This window comes from Furipterus horrens, unplaced genomic scaffold (genome assembly GCF_987537825.1).
Source record: "Furipterus horrens unplaced genomic scaffold, mFurHor1.1.pri manual_scaffold_13, whole genome shotgun sequence".
In the NCBI taxonomy this organism is placed as follows: domain Eukaryota; kingdom Metazoa; phylum Chordata; class Mammalia; order Chiroptera; family Furipteridae; genus Furipterus; species Furipterus horrens.
Window position 1 is genome coordinate 49,471,182 of NW_028327183.1, and position 6,000 is coordinate 49,477,181.

Consider the following 6,000-nt stretch of genomic DNA (forward strand, 5'->3'; position numbering starts at 1 on the left):
AGGCTGTAGGAACGGAGAGCTGAGCTCCATTTATCTCCCTAAAAAGTCTGACTTTACTTGCAACAGAGAGTGGAAAAGTTCAAGCTAAAAAGCATTTTGATAGACAGTAAAGATTTTGTTGTGAGGCAGTTAGAGAAGATGTGTAGCGTTGGAATAGCAGTGAGCAAAATGGTGGATCAGTTAGAAGTTCAGTAAAGAGACTCAAGGAAGACAGGGAGACAGGTCAGAACTGTCGTGGGCTTGAAACAAGCTTCAAAGACTGGCTTCAGCAACTTGCCTCTGCAAAAGGCCTGACTTTAATCTGATCAAATTGTGGAGCAATATACACTCAAAAGCAATGCAGAAAATTCTATGTTGTCATAAATGCCCAGTTTCAGCAAAAAATTTGCAAGATATGCACAGAAATGTGAAAGTGTAATTTATACACAGGAATAAAAGCAGACAAAAGAAACTGCCTTTGAGGACAGCCAGATGTTGACTGGACAGAAACTTAAAAATAATTATTACAAATGTGTTAAACTAACAAAAGGATATAACATTTAAAGAATCAAAGGAAGGTATGATGGCAGTGTCACATTAAATAGAAAATATCAATAGAGGTAGAAATTATTTAAAAGGACCAAATGAAAAGTTTGGAGTTGAAAAGCAAAATAAACAAAACGAAAAATTTACTAGAGGGGCGCAAAAGCAGATTTCAGCTGGCAGAAGACAGAATCAGCCAACAGAGAGAAAAAGAGGAAGAGAAAAATATAAACGGAGCCTCTGAGAAATATGAGCCACCATTATGCTTAATGGTAACATCAGATGAAGGAGAGAGAAGGGACAAGAAAAAGTATCTGAAGAAATGCGACCACCCATCAATCTATATGCTATACAAATACAAAGATATACTATGCAAATAACAAACACAAGAGAGCTGCAGGGGCTATGCTAATAATAAACAAAATGAACTTTTAAAAATGTTACTAGAGATCAAATAAAACATATTATAATAGAAAGGTCAATCCGATCAGAAGATATAACCATTATAAACATATAATGAGTTGGGCAGAGCCTCGGAATACATTCCCCAAAATGTTTTTTATAACATTAGTCTATACATTCAAGAAGCTCACCAAGGTCAGTCCAGAGAAGATAAAACACAAAGAAATTCACCTTCAGATGTATCATAGTCAAAATGTTGAAAGAGAAAATTTTGAAAGCAGCAAAAGAGAAATAATTCCTTGCACACAAGGGAACCCCAATAAGTTTAAAAACTGACTTCCAGTCAGAAACAATGGTGACCACAAAGGAGTGGGATGGCCATATTCAAAGTGCTGAATAAAGAAGCTGTCAGCTAAAAATATTACATCCGGCAAAACTATGTTTCAAAATCAATGGAGAAACTAGGACATTACAAGGCAAACAGAAACTTCTAGCAGACCCAGTGAACAAGAAATTGTGAAGGAAGTTCTTCGAACTATCAGCAAATGGCACCATACAGTAGTTCAATTCACAAGAGAAAACAAAGAGCTCTGATGAAAATAATTTCATATGTAATTACAAAATACCATATTAATGCACATTTGTCCTTTCTTCTCTTAACTGACTTAAAAACAATTACTGATATACAGGATAGGGCAAAAGTACACTTACAGTTCTGAGTACATGAAACACAGAGTTTATTCTCATATTATCACTTACTAATTATTCTATTATTTTCCACACAAACAACTGTAAACCTACTTTTACCCCATCCTGTAGATATCTAAACACATGTGAAGATATAAATTATATATATATATCTAAACATGTATCTATTACATGTTGTATATCTAAACATACATAACACATATATCATACGTGCGTGTTTGTGTTCTTGGACCTCTAATCTACAGAAAGAGCCGTGTACAGCAGGAGGCGGGGACAAAGCTGCACACTTCCCAGTAACAGTGGGCGGGACAAGGGAGCACGGAGAGGACACCAGGTGGCAATTTGAATTCACAGAAAGAAAGAAAACAAAATTCTTAAATAAAGGGATTAATACAACAAACTCCATAAAAGTACTTGCTCTTCTCTATTCTCTCAGCTTCACTAAAATACACAGAACTATAAAAAGTCATAATTATAACAATGTACTGATGGGCATGGGCATGCAGCATAAACATTATACATCTACATATACATGTAACAACAGCACAAAACACAGTGAGTAGGGACTAGAATTGTACAGGTGCAACATTTCTACATTTTGCTGGAACTGAGATACTATAAATCTGAAGTAGAGTCTGGTAAAATCTATAATGGAGACCTAGAGAAGCTACTAAGAAGCTGTCTCAAAAAATATAGATTAAAAAAACCAGTAAAAGAATTAACATAGCACAATAAAAATATCTGCTTAATGAAAAAGAAAGCAGTAAAGAAGAAAGGAAGAAAAATGATATGAGACATGGAAACCAAAATATCAGACATAAACTCTATCAATAAGCGTACCATGTGTGAAAGGATTAAACAGTCCAATTAAAGGAGAGAAAGACTGGATAAAAAACAAGACCTAACTGTATGCTGACTAAAGGAGCTACATTTTAGACCCAAAGGTACAAACAGGTTTAAAGTAAAAAGAGGAAAAAGATATACCGCGCAAAGAGCAACCACAAGAGCACGGCAACGGCTGTACTAATAACAAACATACTTTAAAGCAAAGTGCTACACATTATAATGGAACTTATTATAATGAAAAGGTCAATCCAACAAGAAGATATAACCATTATAAATATATAATGAACCTAACAGAGGATCATAACACATGAAGCAAAAATTGACAACACTAAAAAAAAAAATACACAATTCAACAATAATTATCGGAGACTTCAATATTCCTCTTTCAATAAAGGGGAAAAATGAGAAGATGCGCAAGGATATAGAAGACCTGAAAAACATTATAAACCAAACAGACCTAACAGACAGGCACAGAGAGGTGTTCAGCAAGCAGAATACATCTTCTCAAATGCACATTCCCCCGTTCTCAAATGGAAAATTCCCCAGGATAAGCCATTTGGTAGGCCATAAGGCAAGCTACATTAAATTTTAAATAACTGAAGTCCTATAAAGCACATTTCTGACTACTAGGGAATTAAATTAGAAATTAATAACAGAAGGAAAGCTGGAAAATTCTCAAATAACTGAAAAATAAACAACACACTCTTAAATCACCAATGGGTCAAAAACATCATAAGAGAAACTGAAAGCACTTTGAGACAGACGAAAACAGAAACACAGCACACCAAAACTTACGGGATGAACAGCTAAAGCAGAGCTTGGAAGGAAGTTATGACTGTAAATGCTTATGTTAATTTAAATTCTTTCTCTAATTCTCCACCTCGAAAAGCAGAAAAAGAAGAGCAAAGTAAACCCAAAGCGAGCAGAAACAAGGATGTATAAGGATTAGAGTAGAAATAAATAGGAGTAGAAAAAACAATAGAGAAAATCAGTGAAAGCAAAAGATGGTCCTTTGAAAGCTCGACATTCACAAATCTTTAGCCAGATGAACTAAGCATAAAGGAGGGGAAAAAACTTGAACTACTTAAGTCAGAAGTAAAAGAAATAACATCGCCAATGCCATTGCCAAAATAAAAAGAAGTATAAATGAGTACTATGAACAACCATACGCCAACAAATTACGTAATTTAGATGAAATAGGCAAATTTCTATAAAATTGATGCAAGAAGAAACAGTAAATATGAATAGGCCTATCTAAAGAAAAGCTCAGGGATATTAGTGGAATGAACATAAAGTTGGGCCAGGTGGATCAGGCCGACTTTATTAATTTAGGACCACTAAGCAGAGATTCTGGACCTGACGTTGTAGCTCGAGGGGTTAGAAAGCATTCTCAGTTAGTTTGGTCCGTTGGACCAAAAGGGGATGCACACTAAGTGAAGGTGAAACATCGAGGGAAATTAGCCTGTTAGAGTGGGTTTGTCATGTAGGACCTGCCCACCCATGCCAGGAGGACCCAAAGGACGCACTTCTCACAACTGGGAAAAATACATGTGTGAGGGGAGCTCCAGGGTCCTTGAATAGCCCTGGGGCTCCTCTTTTCTGTAGTGAGAAGTTACAGTGAAAGCTGGGGCCACTGAACTGGGATCCTTCATCGCAGGAGGGCTAATTGCGTCTTGGAATGGCAGGGGCCAAATAATGGTCCTCACCGGTCAAAGACAGAGGGTGGCGGAGCCAAACGCATCACCAGGACAATCTCATTCACAGACGCCTTTGGCTCTGGCTAGTGGATCATGGTGCTCCTGGAAGAGAAGCAGATGAGCTGTCTGTTTGGTTCTTTTGAAGATTTTCACTTATTTGTTTTTAAAGAGTGGAGAAAGGAGGGAGAAAGAGAGGGGAAAAAGATGTGAGGGAGATACATCCATCAGTTGTCTCTCACACACACACCCCAGCCAGGGACCTGGCCTGCAACCCAGGCACATGCCCTGACCAGGAATTGAACCAGCAACATTTTGGTTCACAGGATGACACTCAGCCCACTGAACCACACCAGTCAGGGCTAACATGGGCAGTCTATTAAACTCCTACTTAATCTATATAAGCAGAAGAGTCCTAGGTCAAGTAAGCAGAAATATCAATTGAATCACCAACACAAAGAGTCATGGCTCCTTAACTGTGTTCCTCACTGAGCCAGTCGGCAGACCCCTTGAGGAAGGACCCCAGTACACTACCCAAACTGTATACTGTTAATTTTTCTCCTGCCTCTCCCCCAAGGCACCTACAGTCTTTCACCCATGTAACCCTGCCGTGGGGAAAGGAAAATAATCAGACTCGGGAAATTCCTGGCCCCTGCCATTCCAAGACGCAATTGGCCCTCCTGCAATGAAGGATCCCAGTTCGGTGGCCCCAGTTTTCACTGTAACTTCTCACTACAGAAAAGCGGAGCCACAGGGCTATTCAAGGACCCTGGAGCTCCCCTCACACATGTATCTTTCCCACTTGTGACAAGTGTGTGGTCGGCGCGGCTGCTCGGCGAGGCCCGACGGCCCGGTCCGGCGCGCTGCGCGGCGGCCGGCGGCGGCACCATCCACGGCGGGCTCGGGAGACGGAGGCCGGGCTCAGCGCGGGCTCCCCGGCATGCCCCGGCCGGCCGCCGCCTCAGAGCCGGGCCGCGTACGCAGGGTGGCTCCGCAAGCGCCGGGATGCGGGCCGGGCCTTCCCTCGCACCACGGTGCTCCGCTGCACCGCGCGCCCGGGCACCTCCGCCCCGTGCCCCGCGCCCCCAACAGAGCGCGCGGTCCCTGCCGCCCGGCCGTCGCGGGCCCATGGACGCGGCCTCCTGGGCCCGCTGCCTACCTGCGCTCGGGCCCGCCTCTCAGGTGCCGGGCCGCTTCGGGTCCCTGCGGTCGGGGCGCCACCAGTGTCCCGGGCGCCCCGCGGCCGCAGCAGATGCTACTGGAGCCTCTACGCACTCCCGGGGCGGGGCAGTCTGGTGGGCGGGCGCAGGGGAGGAGGAAGCCAGAGGGGCAGTGATCGGCGGCCCTGTCGGCCAATGGCAGCGCCGATCTTCGCCTACCAAAGGAAGCCCTCGGCCAGTGGCAGCCAGGGGCGGGGACAAAGGGCAGGGCGTAAGGTCACTTGCCTACGGTGGGGCGCGGGGATGGGGCCTTCAGGTTGGGTGGGCTGGTGTGGGGCCAGCAGAGTACTCCCAGCAGCGACGGTGGCGGAGGCGGTCGGTGTCAGCGCCCGGAGCGGCGCCGTCCGCGGTGGGAGAGCGGGGATGGCGGCGCCGGGAGCGGGAGCTGGGGCGGCGGCGGCGGCGGTGCTATCGACCACCGCCTCTCCGGCCGCCCCCGCTCCCATCGCCTCCGCCGCCGCCGCCGCCGCTCCGGCCGCTGCCACCGATAACACCTCCGCCGGCCGTCCCCGCTCCCACCGCCCCTCCGACGGCCTCTCCTACCTCTGCCGCCACTGGGGCCGGGGTCGGCGGCGCCTGGAGCGGGGGTGGCGGCTGTGGGACCGTGG